The sequence below is a fragment of the Onychomys torridus genome, chromosome 8, assembly GCF_903995425.1.
Source record: "Onychomys torridus chromosome 8, mOncTor1.1, whole genome shotgun sequence".
Taxonomy (NCBI): Eukaryota; Metazoa; Chordata; class Mammalia; order Rodentia; family Cricetidae; genus Onychomys; species Onychomys torridus.
Genome location: NC_050450.1, coordinates 49107084 through 49122592, shown reverse-complemented (window position 1 = coordinate 49122592; position 15509 = coordinate 49107084). Strand labels below are relative to the sequence as shown.

The window sequence follows — 15509 nt, the reverse complement described above, 5'->3', positions numbered from 1 at the left end:
TGACATCTGGGCTGGCCATCTGCCTCCCTAACCTCAACCCTCAATTGTCCAGGACACTTTGAGAATTAAATGGGATAATTTCTGGAAGGCACTGAACACAGTGCCCGGCACCAAAAGATCTGGTAACAGTCATTTCATTGTTATCTGTAGATGCCAAATCTCACACCACTTCTCAAGAAACACTGGCATCATGTGTCATGCCAGAGCCGCCCCTCAAATATTCTGGTAATAGCCTGGAGCGCGGGGAAGGGCTATGGACACCGGTATCAATTTAGCACATCTCCACAGAGATATGCCTGGTAGCAGACAAGGGAATAGTCTGGGCCACAGGTCCAATGACAACGAGCTTTTGGAGAAACCCAGGTGCTATGGATGCCACCCTTAAGCTCTGATCACACAGAATGATGGAGAGAGGCTGGTCATTGAACCTTGGTTTTGGAGTCTGCAGAGGAGTGTCAGCTCCCTGTACTTTGGGTCAGCTGTGAAGGCCCAGAAGAACAAGAAGAGATACACTGTTGTAGACACTAACCATCTGACTCGCTGACCAACCAGTGGGGTAGGATGGAGATCTGAGAACACTCTCCCCAAAAGAGCATGAGCTACAGGAAGATGCCAGCCTGGGCAACGTCACACATTTAAACCAAGGGAAAGGAAAGTCTTTGCTGTCAAAAGTTGTCTTGTCAAACAGGGGCATCAGGTGGCTAAGGCACGCACGCACGAGCTCTGCTGAGGTGGCTCTAGACTAGTGTGACACCATGAAAGGCTCTCAGAATCACAAAGACACATCCCCAGCCATTTCCAGAATCTATTTAGAGGGCCCAGGCACAGTGACAGCGAGGCTGATCAGAGAGAGCTAGGAAGTTAATACATCAGAATAAGCAAGTCAGCTAAGCAGAAATGAGACTACGTGTTTCCAAAGGATACGGCCCAAAAAGTACATCTTTTCTTTCTCTTTAAATGGTGGTGGTGGTGGTGGTGGTGGTGGTGGTGCATGCATGTGTGCACATGTGTACTACGTCACACCTATGGAGGTCAAAGGACAAATTTCAGTCACCAGTTCTATTCTTCCACCTTTTTATGGGTTCTGGGGGTTGAGCTCAGGTCGTTAGGCTTACATGGCAAGTGCCTTATGGGCTGACCCATCTTGTTGGCCTGGATTTTGTTTTTTTAAGATTTTACTTTTCTGGTGCTGGAGGAGGATTTGCCTGCCATGTATGAGACCCTAGGTTCTGTTCCCAGTTGAAGGGGGGGGAGGGAGGGAGAGAGAGAGAGAGAGAGAGAGAGAGAGAGAGAGAGAGAAAGAAAAGAGAGAAGGAGAGGAATAGGGGGAGAGATTTGAATGACAAGAAAATTCTGTATTCTGTATATAAGTTATAGATGAAACAAACACACAGATTTCGTGTACAGGCTTGGGTTGCCTCCCCAAGATATCTCATCACATATATACTAAAACCTGGAAAACAATTCTGAAAGTCAACGCAGGTTGAATCCCAGCATTCTGGATAAGAGACTCAGGCCATATTGTTTCAACTCCCAACACAGCAGCACTGAACCATTCTGGGGTCTTGTGCTCCCTATTGCTACCACTTCTGCCTTCTCCCAGACTCATCCCTGCCCCAGACAGAACACCAGGTATGTGGAAACAACTGCCTTTCTGGCTCCAGTGTTTCCATTTTACAGAGGCAGAGTCTGAGGCATGGGTTCACGCAAAGGCTCCCAGAACTCCTGATCACTATCACACCCCTGTCCCCCAAATCCATTCCCTATCAACCTGTACCTACTTAGGGTATTTTTGCTCAGCTACAGCTGGGCTGAGGGCCAGCAGGAGGCATCTGGGTCAGGAGAGGACAGAGCCTGGTACTGTGGGTCTAGGCATTTGCTACAAGGTTAAGCCCTAGACCCCTACTGGTTATGGCTATACTGGCCAGTCCCAGTTCAGCTCACATTTAGCAAAGCAAAGAGAGGGGATGTGGGTATGTTCTGTCACATAGGCCTAGGGGCCTGGGCCACTCTAGGACTACCACAGGAGCTCTGGGGACACTCCTGTTGGTTCTCAGGTTTCCTAGGGCTCAGGAAAGGGCCTGGCTGCTTCGACCAAACAGGTGTTGCTGACAGCTTGAGGCCCAGCAGGTAACTTGTTGGCATAGCCAAGCCTCCGGCTGCACAGTAGAAAGGGTAACGAGGAGAGGAAGCCGCCCTGCCCTGCCCTGACCACAGAGCCAAGTACAAAGGGCAGGAGAGGATGATGTCTTGAGAGAAGGGAAACTCAGGTGCCCATTTCACAAAAGGGAAAACTGAGGCTTAGAGCAGAAGCACGTCCGTGGTCATTATCACCTCTCCCGGAACCAGGGAAGCATACAATCGCTAAGCATGGTCTTCCTTCACCTCAAACCAAGATTCAGGAATGGCAGAGGACCAAGCAAGTGGTGGGCACCCAGAGGCAGAGTTCACAGCAGAGGCAGTCCAACCCCAGGCAGATGACTGACCCCACCTGAAGACCACAGGGGGGGGGGGGCTTTCTCTGGAAGTTCAAGAAAAGGGTAGACAGGGAAGCAGGGGACATCCCCCTTCAAGGAAAAGTGTTGTGCACTTCCTCCCTTCAGGTCCAAGCAAGGTTTGCTCTGTCCTGAGGGAGCTGGCCAGCCCTAAGACCCAGAGCACTGACAGATTAGATCTCTCAGAGGCTTGGGGGGCTGGACAGCTGAAGGGGAGCTGAGCTATTGGGGGAGATTAAAACACACAGACCTCACACTCTTTGAACCAGAATTCTGGGGATCTAGATGGTCTAAACTCCCTGGGATCCCAGGAAGGAGGTCTCCAGCAAGGACCGAGAGCCTTTCTGGGGGTTAAGCTGCTCCAATTCTGCAATTCCAGGTTCCCTGCCTCAGACCGGTAAAACTTCACAAAGAACCCGTGATGTGTGAACTCAATGGCTCTGTGAGTTCAAAGGCTCCACAACCAGGATCCACAGACTCGGTGACTCAGCCCTCATCTTGGAGACAGGAATGGAACCCTGGGCCCAGTGGGCACTGAGCACCACATGGCCAGGATCCTGATGCAGGGAGCCAGGGGATACATGGGTGGGGGTTGGGGAGAGGAAGGGAGAAACAGCTACATTTACAGAAGCACTGAGAAAGACAGTCACCAGAAAACACGAAGCATTTTGGGGGGAGAGAAGGCAGGACCGAGAAGGGATTCATTTTCTACTCTTACTATTTAATTGTACCGTGCAACATCCCCGTAATTAAAGACTGTAATAATTAACAAAGGAATATGACCAAGTCCATGATTTCTTCCTTGCTTGTCTGTTTTATACTCCCCCACCTTCAGAGATATCAGCCCCGTGGGTGCCCCCGCAAAGGGAGGACTTGTGTACATCCACGGCCCCAGCCTCCCAGCACAGGGCATAGCACGTGCATGCGCCCAAAGCTATTTGTTGAAAGTATAAATGATGCTAAAATTTGACATCCTCAGGGCCTGCGTCATAGCACTTGACAAGTCAAGACCTCTAGGATTCTCTGAGAAGGGGAGGAATGGAAGAGAAAGAGATGCCCAGAGCTGAACCAGAGAGTAGTGAATATGAGAAGGGGTCGCCTCTATGACAGCAGGTGGCCAGGTCACCCTGAGCTTGCCCTAGCCTTCCCAGGTCAATTTCTACCAAGTTGAAATGGAACCTCCCTCTCCTGCTAGAGACTCCAGAGCCTCAGGGGCCAACAATGCCTGTGCCTTCCATGTGACCTCGCCAGGCCATGCCAAACCCCCACAGGCTTCCACATCCTCTCACAGGCCTGAGTGGAAGGCTGGCCTTGGCCTGGAACCAGAAGCCCAGAGGCAGAGGTCGGGGCAGGGGGGTGGTGCGGCTGCTGCCACCCAGAACGCCAGCTGCTGGCAGTGATTTATTTTTGCTTTAAGTGCTGAAGAATTGCAGGGCTGGAGCAGCCAGCTTAGGGGGGCCTGAGCTGCAGCTGGAAGGAGGAGGAGGTAAGCAGGGGTGAGGGCATGCCTTTGGCCTGGTCCCCATAGCTTCTCTAGACCTCTTCACTGTTCTCTCAGACTTACCAGTTCATATAACCCAGCACCCCAGCTTCCCTTCAGCCCCCCCCCCACCCCATCACCAAGTCTCCATACAGCTAAAAAGAGGCCATGGAGGGGAGAGATACCCAACTCACTTCTAAAGGGCTGTGAGATCCTTCTCTGGCCTCAGGGGATCCACTCCCACAATGGGGATGCCATGTTACCCCCACCACAACACCAGCCCCCTCCAGAAGGAAGCAGGAAGAGCTGCCCAGGGTTCCAGTTCAACCTTGACTTGGTCCCTTTGCCTCCAGGTGAGCCTCAAAAGACAGGACCCCAAACCCCACCCACCCAGTCACCAAAGAGGCTGCAAGCTCGGCCTTTTCGGAAGCCATAGGGACATCCAGGAGAGAAAGGAAAGGCCACATGCTGACCACAAGAAAACATCAGGTTTTCTTCCAACAAACACTCCTGAAGTTGATCACTGCAAACTTGAGAAGCGAAATATATATAAAACATAGAGGCCATGTTCAGGAGACTGGAATGATAAAGCAAGATAGACTGCCCAAACACCAGTGGCCAATGGGAGTCAGCGTGTCTCATGCCACTGGTCAAGGCCGGGCTGAACAGGAAGGCAGGTAGCAAGACCCACCAGCTAAGAGACCAGCAAGGAGCCAAAAGCCACCTCTCCTGGCCTCAGGGTGCTCACACTTAGGATGAGGCTAACTACTCCCATGTAGCTGGGGTGGGGATGTTCCTAGCTAGGGGCAGCCAGGCTCAGATAGGACACCGTAAGCAGAAAGGCTCCAGCCAGATTCCACTCCTCCTGCTCAGCCACAGGATGCCAGGGCAGGGGCTCAGAGCAAAGCTCTGGATCCCAGCTCAGCCTCGAACTCCACAACAAGCTCAGGATTATGCTGGCCCCTCCCTCGGCTCTGTATGCCCACCTGCAGATAGATGGACCACAGTTGCCACTACAAGACAAATACCGCATATCATGCAGCCCACAGCTGAGACCACACAGCCACCCAGTGTATATACTGAACACCTGCTGCCCACTGGCTATTGCCACGGGCCCCAGAAGCACAGCTGTGGGACAACAGGACCAAATCCCTGAACTCCAGTTTATAGCCCAAGACAATAGAGAAAATAGGAAAATAAAACGCTCGAGGCAGATGGCTCTGAGTTCTATAGAGAGAAAGCAGTGGGGGCGGGGGCCAGCATGGCTTTGTGGCTGTGATGGGGAGGGGTGGGCTGCAGGGAAGAGGTGGCATTTGGGGCAGCATGTGAATGTGGAAAGGAAAGAGTCACATACAGTTCTGGGAAGGGGTGGTCCAGATAGGGAATGGTACATGCGTGGGCCCTGGTTGATGCAGGACAGGCCTGGCCTGTTGAAAGCATGGCAAGAAGGACATGAATCTCAGCAGAAGCATGAGCGTGCCGTGAGTGAAGCCAGACTGGAACCATTCTGAAGGGCTGCCACCCAGAGCGGGTCAAGCACACAGTAGGTACTCAACAACATGGCCTGCCACTCCATACCTTTTCCTGTGTATCCTATAGCCATCTCCAGGTCTGAGTTCTTCAAGGAGATCAGGCCTCAGGTGAGGAGTAGAGAGGACCCTTCAGCTGCCCAAAGCCTGGAGAGGATATTAGGGGGCTTCCAAGCCAAACCCACAAGGCTACATCCACCAACTCAAGAAGCAGCTGATACCCAGCAAGAGTAAAGCTGCTGCTGCGGCACCCGAAACAGGCATTCCTGTGTCTGCCAGCCAGGCTTGTGTCCGGTACTATAGGCCTAAAGGCTAATGGGGGTACAGGGCCGGGGTCTCCTAGGTCCCCAGAGCCTCACCTTGCCTCTGTAGTCACCTCAGCAGCCAAGCAGGACAACTTGAACTTTAGGATATCACGGTGGATGAGAATGGGCATAAAGACCAGCCCAGAGTAGGAGGCCAGCATCTGAGGCCATGTCCATGGAAACCCATGTCTCTCTATCAGGTTTCCCACGTGGCCTAAGGAAGACTGGGCTGCAATGAGATCCCCAAGGCTTAGGCACCAAATGTTCATGGCTCTCCTTCATGGGGTCCCCTCTGAAGGCTCCCAGTTTTGCTGAGCCTGGCCCTGCTCTTAGAGGCACATTCAAAGGCTCTCTTCCCCTCCTCCATTCTGGGTAACCTAGTCTTCAGTCTCACTTCATGGATGCAAAACTGAGGCCAGGAGAAGCATGTGTGTTTCTGGCTCCGCCAACCTCCCTAGCACCCCCATTTGCCCTCAAACCAAATCTTCCCTACACAGACTTACTTATTGAACAGTCACTTACTGTCTCTGTATGCTAGACACTCCAGACCTCACACCCACTCCAGCTCACGCCACATCACAAGAAGACCACCACTGAGGCCTCAGAGAACATTTACAGAACGCTAACTTTGTGCCAGGCCTTCGCTGGGAGCCAGGAAGGCAGGCAGGCCCTAGAGCTTAGTGGAAACTGCCTGGGGTGGAGGCTAGGCCAGCACACAAATGCCCCCAGAAAAATGTGTCTGCAAGTGGCAGGAAGTGCAGCCTGTCCCTAGGAGAGCCCGAGGCTCTGGGTCAGGAGCACCCAGGCTACAGAGAAGCTCCACAGCCTCCTGGCCTCCACTCCCATCCGTATAATGGAGCCAATACAGCCCTCCGCAATGGCAGGCCATTAACAAATTAAATGAGCTGGTCCAGCTCTGGGCCCTCAGTTCCTTCCTGGGGCCAGCTCCTCTGGAAAAGCCCATCACAACCATTCCTCTGAAGCATCAGCGGCCCTGTCGGAAGCCCAGGTCCAGAGAGCTCCCTTCACTCTTGCCTTCTCCACTGTCTTTCCCTGCTGCCTGCCCGCCTCACCCACTGCTCCCCAGCAACCCTCCCAAGAGGTGGGCTCAGCCTGCCCCTCCTGCTGTCTGTGAGCTGCCCCTTGCCTGCCTCTCCTCTGTGTCAGTCTCTGGCAGGGCTCCAATGACAGGCCAGAGGGGAGGGGCAAATGTGCCCATGTTTCACTCACAGCAAAGCCCTGGCCAAGGCCCAGCCACCGGGACCAGCTGCATCTGTTGCAGGAAGGGTCTTGCCTAGAGCAGGAGTTAGGAGCAGAGGACCGAGAAGAACTGTTTCTCAAGCCTTACAGTATACTAGCAGACCCTGCCTGGGGGCTGGCAAAGACCACAGAGATTGCTGGGAGTGATGACGCAGTCACTCACACCCTAGCTATGTGCCAAGGCCTTTGGGTGCCATGACTGGCCGTGCCAACTATGGCCCCAAGCACTGGAGGCCTGGCTGAGCCAGAGGAAACTGTCTGCAGGCTGCACTGGCCCGTGTCGCAGAGCCTAGAGGGGCCACCAGGACCAGTGTTGTTACTATTATCGCTGCCATTGTTAGTTCACTGCTAGCGGGCCACTTAGTGCTACCTGGTCCTTCCTGGGGCAGAGCAGAGACAGGGTAGTCCTGGCAGAAACGCCTTCTGATTTGAGGAAAACAAAACAAGCCTTCTGCTTTGGCCTAACATGTTGCACCGCTCTGGAAGCACCCGCAGTAAATACCTCTCCCAGTACAGCACAGTCTCCTGAACCTCTACTTCCACTAGACACACACCTACAGGGGACCCTGCCTAGGGAGCCTGGTGGCAGAGGACTCATCTACCACTCCATGGTGCCCACCCAACCCAGGAGAGAGAATAGTTAGGTAATCAAAGGCTTGAAGTTCACACATGCCAGGCCTGTGCCAACACTGCATGCATCGAGCAGTGTCCCAGTGGGAAAGATGGTCCTGCTCTGCTGTCTAACACATCAGAACCACCTACCTTGTCCCCAAGGATGTCTGAGCCTCTCCCCATCTCCACTATGCTGAGGCTGGTCCAGTGGGCCATATGCACACAGCTATGCATTTATTCTCACAAGTGGCTCTGCCTATCCAGGGTCACCTGCTATGACAGAGAACTTTGTGTCCCCTGACTAGTTGGAGGGACCTTTTGAACACAGTGGATGATTTTATTGAGAAGTCTCTTTGGGGTCCCTCCTACAGGCCCTGGGGGGACTCTTCTGGGAATACAGAGGAATGGGTCTTCAAGGAGGAGCCTGGTACTCAGATCTGCCTCCCCAACCTGACTCTCTCCTGTCACATGGGCAGATTTTGGTGAGGGGGGTCTCAAATCAGCCACCTGGTGCAGTGCCAGGCTGGAGTCCAGTCAGGAGGGACAGCAGCCAGGGCAGGCTTTTGTTCATCTCTCAAAGAAGGTGTAAAGGCCGGGAGGCTAAGCCTTCTGGGTTCCCACCTTGGAGGAGGCGGCAGCTGATTTCAGTGGTATGTGGGCGCGCGCCTAGGCAAGCCGGAGAGCTGAAGTCGCCTAACCAGGGCTCAGGAGACGGATGCGAGGGCCAGAAAGTCCCCAGATCTTTACTGCCAGCTTGAGCCTTGGGTACAGTTAGTGAGGAAGAACTAGAAAGGACCAAAGGCAGCACCACACTCGGGGAACTGGCAGAATGGCAGCCTCAAATCCCACCAGGTCCACGCAGTAGGGAGGCAGAACCTCCCAGAACTTGAGGCCTTCACAAAGAGACACTTTGCTAGGAGCTCCATTTCCAGCACCAGTTCTAAGGGATTCAGATGAGATGTGCACAAACTAAGGCAGGGACACTCTTAAGGGCCTCGGCTCTCCTGGAAGCTCTCTAGGGCTCTCCGCTCCAGCTGCCTCCGTCAAAGGGTCTAGTTCCCTACAGGACACCAAAACAGACCTGTGCTTCCAGGAGAGACACCTCTGCCCTGAGCCCCTGATGGTTTCTCAAGACAGACATTAAGAAGCAAACGAGGCCCCTGGACTTGCAGGCTGATCGGATGGTGAAGAACCACATCCAGAATATTTTTACTCCATGACAGCACAGGCGGTAGGAAAGAAATGTCTCCAAAGATCCAGGTCTTAGCAGGGAGCATTCCCTGGTCGAGCCTGTGAACCCACTCCATACCCCATCTTGATCACAGGTCTCTCGGGTAAGGTCACGCCTAGGACCGATGCCGCGCGCAAAAGTGGCTCCGCCCTCTGCCTTGCAAGCCCCCTCAATCAAGCCGGCCAAGGAGGGGGATCGAGAGCTCCTCAAAGTTTCTGAGAGTGCCCCCCCTTACCCCACAACACACACACCCAGGGACAGAGGTTAGCCCGGAGCAAAGTTCCCTGGTGGCTGTAGCCCGAAACATGGCAGTGGAAGAAAAGCTCGCTGTCAGCATTTCATCTGGTGGTTCACCACGGACTGGAGAGGAGAAAAAGAAAAGGAACAGTAGGAGCCCTTCTGCCTCACCTTTCCTGTTGCTGCACCACCCCGCGCTCACCCGGGGCGGGAAGCTGCCTGCTGGGAGCTGGGGCCGGGCGGGTGGGCCGTGCGCCCGCGGCCGCCTTCTTACCTTGGTCAGTGGCCGGGGCGCGGCGCGTCCCGCGTCCTCCAAGCTCCGCGCGGCCGTTCCCGGTCCCGGCCGCCGCTGCGCTGGCTGCATTGCCACCGTTGCCGCCGCCGCCTCAGCGCAGCCCCTGGGAGCGCTCCACGCCGAGGGGCGCGTCGCTCCCGGACGCCGGGCGCCACCAGCCAGCCATGGGTCGGGGGCGCACGCCCAGACGGCGCCCCCAGCCCCTCGGCGCTCGCTCCGGGCTCGCCACTGGCTTCTGTCGCTCAGTCCCGCGACAAGCACTGCCGACCCACCCCCTCCCCCGCCGCAGTTATCTGATCCCCGGGCAGGGCCGGGCGCGCTCCCCTGCACCGGGTGTGGGTGTCCTGCACCTCCCAGCCGGCTTCGACCGCACAGGGCCCCCTCCCCCGGCGACCGTTCCCAGGGAGGCGGTGGCAGCGCAGTCGCGGCGTGGCCGGGGGAAGACGGGGAACGAGGAATGGAGGGCGAGGAGGCGGCGGGAGGCAGAAGCTCTGCGCGCACCCAGCTCCGCGCCCCGCTGCCACAGTAGCCCAGCTCGGCAACTCCTCCAACTCTCCGCCAAAAGCACGCCCGCCCTGCGCCGCGGCGCCGCTGATCCCGCCCACCACCGCCCTAGTCTGGCCCGATGGCCCCTCCTGGCCCCAGCTGCCCCCCACACGCACCAGCCACTTGCGCACTGGGGCGCGCGCGCGAACACAAACGCGCGCACGCGCGTGGCACACACACACACACACACACACACACACACACACACACACATCTTTTCGGGGACACGCGCACACACAGGTGCATGGCGAGCATATATTCAGACTATACACACAAGCAAGGGAATCTGGACCGGCTGCACACAGCAGGATACCAAGCTCAGGCGTCACCTGCACAAAATCCATGTGATGAGGAGCCCAGTGGCTAAGGTGCACAGGTGCACTCATAGTCACATATGCACATGTGGAGTGGGATCAGTGGGCACATCCACACAGGCTGGCTTCTGAGCTCATGCATTCCCCTTGCACATCAAGCACAGGGTCATATGCACACCCCTCCCTCTTTAATATCATCTCTTCTTTCCATCTTGGGTTGTATTTAGCTCTCGTCTCTTGCTTTCTCCTCCATGCTCCGCCTCCCAGCCGCTCTACTGATTTGACTCCATGTGACTCCCCTCCCCTTGCCCACTCTTGTCTGGAAGGCACCCCTGGTACTCCGCTCTCCCAGTCTCCGGGAGCCTATTGTCTGAGCCTCACATCTCTGCCTCCTGCAGGGCCTGGACTTTTCAGCCTGGCAGACAGATCACCCTAGCTGGCCTCAGGGAAATCCCATTTTATCACAGGGCTGACCCCCAGCTCAACCCTAAGGCTGAAGAATTGGGCCAAGAAGGCAGGTCTACAGCCAGAACACAAGCTTCACAAAACTCCCCAGCCCCTTGGTCTCCAGCTCCCCTCTAATGTGAAATACAATTATGCATTTGAATAGCAGAGACACTAGATGCAGGATCCTAGCCAAGAGGCATGGCTTTCTGGTCACCCAGATGCCCAGGCTCTGGCAGCTTATCCAGAGCTCGGCAGAAGCCACCAGCCTATCTCCAGGGAGCCAACTCGTCATCCAGAATCCCCAGAAAACTCCCCTGCCTCAGACTGTGCTTACCCCACCTCCTTTGACTGAGCAATCCTGCACGCAAGGTACTTCAACACTCAGTGTCTAGATTCCCTGTGGTGACATGGACATTATGGGGCTCACTGCATTACAGGACTACTCTGTAGGTTAACTGACATAAGTGTATGTACAGTTCTTAACATGGGAGGGGAGCTGAGTAAAACAGCTGGTGGATCTTGGGTGCTCAATCAATGCTGGCCTCTGTGCTAAGGTCTTAGCTGGAGTGATTTTGCTGTTATTATGATGCTCTGAGAGGTACAACCATTGACCCACTTTACAGACAAAGAAACTGAGGCACAGAGGAATAGTGGCTTATCTAGTCACAGAGCTACTGACTGGTGGAGGGGGTCTCAGACCAAATGTATCCTTAAGATGGTCATGCCTCCCTGTCCTGCCACTGTTCAGGACTACAATCAGGAGAAAATGGGTATCCCCAGGGTCTCTACCCCCAGGTCCCCAGGCCCCCAGCCTATCTTGGTCAGGCACATGATGTCCTGTTTTCCACCTTCTCTTGAGTGACCAAGGAGGAAAATGGCTCAGATGCCCCTGCTCCATTTTACCCAGCCCTGGTGCCCAGAAGCCAAAGGCAGGAAGGCGGAAGGAGAAAGACTTCCCCTGCCCACAAGCTTCTCTACCCTCTCAGGGGGAGCAGATCCACGTCACACTCAGGGGATTCCACCAGAGACACCCCCAAAGAACTCACAGCATGCTGGTAGATAGAAAAATGGACAGAACACTATGGGGCTCCATTGGGTCTAGGATCTTTGTTTTTTGACATAGGGTTTCTCTGTGTAACAGCCCTAACTGTCCTGGAACCCTTTGTAGACCAGGCTGGCCCTGAACTCACAGAGATCGGCCTGCCTCTGCCTCCTGAGTGCTGGGATTAAAGGCGTGTGCTGCCACACCCAGCTCCAGGACTAGGATCTTGAGCTCCTGTAATGAGTTCAGGGGGGCTTTAGGGTGGGACGCAAGGCACATATATAGCCACTTTCAGCTGCCTATCTGGACAAGAGCCTCAGAGGCCTGTGTAAAGCCAGGACTGGGGGTCTTCCCCCCAGGACCTATTATCAGATGCATTTCACAGATAGGACAAGTGTTCTGTGGAAGGACATCTGACAAAAAATGCCTACCAGAGAAGTGGCACTGATTTCCATAGCTACTGCCCTGTGGACCTCACATCCCACCCTCCAGTTTATACTCTGGGACCAACTTCATTCTTTTTTAAAAAAAATATTTTATTTATTATGTATGCAGTGTTCTGTGTGCATGTACACCCGCAGATCAGAAGAGGGCACCAGGTCTCATTACAGATGGTTGAGAGCCACCATGTGGTTGCTGGGACTTGAACTCAGGACCTCTGGAAGAGCAGCCAGTTCTCTTAACCTCTAAGCCATTTCTCCGGCCCCCTTCACTTCTTAGTCAAAATCACTTCTCTTTCCAGGACAGTATGAGTCTTCTACCAGACTCATGTTCACAGCCTCTCCATAGAGAGCATGTCCATGTTCAAGATATAAGGACAGAGGGCAGCCATACAGGAAGGCTCTTTCTCACCAGGGTTCCAAGTGTGGACAGAGTGGGTCATGTCATCCCTGCCCCCCCAACACACATGTACACACACACACAAAGCATCCTGCCTCGCTCCAGAATAGATGGAAGGAGTGTTCAAGAATGATGTGCCCAGTCCCAGGAAAGCTGCTCCCAGCTCGGGGCCCATGGACACATTTCTTGCTTCCTTCTCTGTAAAACATGGGTGGCCATAAGCACTGAAAAACAATTCCTGCCTTTCATGGCATGGGAATGAGTTGTCCTGCAACATGCATGCAGTCCCATGGGCCTGTCTGGCTATCAATAATCTGAGTGAATCCCCTCAGACAAGCATATAGTTGGGGCCCTGTCCATTCTCTCAGCCACAAGCCCTGTGCCATTAGAGCCTCAGGCTGAGGCAGTCAAAGGAGGCCATCAGCTCCTTTGGAAACCCCTTCCTTGTCATGAGGACAGCCAAAACAGCAAAGCCATCCGGAAAAATGTCCCAAAGGCTTGGGTATGCTGTCCCCATAGATACCAGTCGGGAGCATTGGCCTCTCTGCCCAGCAGCTGCCAGCAATTCTAATAACCAGCTCCTACGGAAATCAAATGGTCTGTCTTCATGTCTGTGCTCCCTGGGAACACCTTCTCCAGGGGGCCCACTTAGGATTTCTTCTGCTCATCCTAGATGTTGGCCCAACCTCTGCCCTCCTGCACTACATGCCCTCCCTTCCGGGTACATTGGCCAGCCACCAGCCCTAACCTGTCCTGGCCACTTGCTCACCTTTCAGGCAGGAATGTTGTTTCTCCCATTGCTTTCCTTCAGGGCGTCTCCTGACCGATTCCCCTGGGAAAGATCACCACTAGGACATCCCTACTTCCCCTGGCTTGCTTTGCCCTGTTCCCAGGTGTCTGGCTTCTTGTTCACCTCCCTGACCTTCAATACCAGTTCCAGGAGATCAAAGACAGGTCCTTGTATGCAGACCAGGGCAGGTACCATGGGCATGTGGCTGTGTCTCCAGAACAAGAATGAGGAAAACAGTGGAGGATCCCACTCATGAACAGTTCTGCTCTGCCCAGTGCTCATAGACACATTTAAATCACCTGCATGGTCATAGGATGCTCTGTGTGTGTGTGTGTGTGTGTGTGTGTGTGTGTGTGTGTGTGTGTGTGTGTGTGTGTGTGTCTCGCTATCTGGGGAATAAGCCTGGCCTTCTACTCCAATGTCATCCTGCCTCTGATTGATACCCCTTCTAAAGAGTCAGAAAGAACTGTGCCCATGGGTATCAGGATAAGCATTTGTGGTAGCAGCCATGGGCAGGAAGTCAAAAGGCACAGGGGGGCATTCTGCCTGAGCCCTGTCCACAGTCTAGGCAATCAGTCAATTGGAAAGAGGCCTATCACTCAGGCTATGAGCCACAGAGTAGAGCCCAGGCCCAAGAGCTGTGCCCTTAAACTGGCCTCTCTCTTCAGCACCGTTTGTCCCAAGATACACATTGCTGACAACTATAATAGTGATGGTTATAATGGCCAGTGCCAGCTGCATGTCTGCCAGGTATCACACAGTAGAGGTAAACACCCACCAACCTGCACTGGAGGTGATAGATGGCAGATATCATCCCAATTAGACAGGAAGAAGCTTAGCATGGACAGGGACCTTGTCTCCAGGAGAGCTATGGAGGAAGGCTGGAACCTTACATGCCATCACACACACACATATGCCCTTCCCCTGCCCAGGTACCCGTGGCCTTCTGGCTGAGCCAAAAGCATTGATTTGAGGCACAGGACTTCAGGAACCATTATCCTCCTGAGAATAAGACACTGAGTTCACGGCCCCTCCCACCTGTCCGGAAGCAAACATTGATCAGCTGGCAGCGCTGGCAGCTGACTGCTTCCCCGGGCAGGGCTAGGCCCTACTCTTGCTTCCCTGGAGCTGTGGCTGTGAGGAGCAGCTGTTAGTGTCCAGGATGCAGCAGCCAGGAGGCAGGCTGATGGCCAAGAACCTTCTACCATGCTTGAGTCAAACTCATAGGCGTCAAGAGGCAGGGGTTTCAAGGCTCTTCTTGTCCAGGCGGTGAAACTTCTAAGACACATCACCAACCTACGTACTGCCTTGATTGAGGCCCTTCTCTCTGAGATTCTTCGTGTTCTCATCTAGTCCCACCCCATACCCCACTACCTGTTTGCCTGTGGGCCTCAGCCATCCCCAAGGCCAGCAGTGAGCACTACAGTGATTGGCTAAGGGATAGGTATATGATCAAAGCCAACAAAAGAAAACCTACCCCAGGACTTTTGCTGATAGGTGGCAGGTGCGGGAAAGCAGGGACCCTGTATCCCTGGGCTGCTTGCTGGTAGCAGGGATACCTGTGGACACTTCCACCACCTGAAGTGACACACACCTTGAAGAAAGCAGAGTTGAGGTTCTGAGAGGAACTATATTCCAGACAGGCCTTTTGAGCTCCACAGATCTACCCTTGGGCTTTTGAGTGTGAGCCAAAACCCTGCTTTAATTTAGGAAATGTTTCCGTATTCTCAAGAGACTGTGGAAGCTGTGGATTTCAAAAGAGCATCAGGGCTTCCAAAAGGCCCCTCCTTCCTTTCCCTCCTCAGCCTGAGGAGTCTGCCTGCAGCCCCAGTGAAGTCACATGGGCTACAGTAGAGAGCTGACTCTCCTCTCCCTTTCCTCTCTTCCTCTAAAGGGACAAGCTTCCAGGCCTTCAGGCCCCAGGAGGACAGAAGTAAAGGGCAATAAAGGGAGGGAGGGAGGGAAGTGGCTTCAGTCTCTCAGAGTTAAAAATAGCTTCCCGAGGAGGCCTCCTGCGGGTTAATCTGGCCAATTATCCAGCCCCTCTCCACCCCATGGGCACTGCCTCCTGCTTGCTATCCTCCAG

General features: G+C 54.3%; 1 protein-coding gene across 2 annotated transcripts in view; it reads right to left on the bottom strand.

Moving 5' to 3' along the window:
- The window catches only part of Kcnj12 (potassium inwardly rectifying channel subfamily J member 12), a 46557-nt gene extending 36461 nt beyond the window's left edge, over positions 1 to 10096 (bottom strand). Inside the window, exons 1-2 of one of the 2 annotated variants that reach the window (XM_036197562.1) lie at positions 9424 to 10096; positions 9164 to 9272 (exon numbers count right to left, since the gene is read on the bottom strand). The gene's annotated coding sequence lies outside the window, so the exon portion shown is untranslated. The remainder of the gene's footprint in view (positions 1 to 9163; positions 9273 to 9423) is intronic. The other variant, XM_036197561.1, reaches the window with a different exon arrangement.
- Positions 10097 to 15509: the final 5413 nt, after the last annotated feature.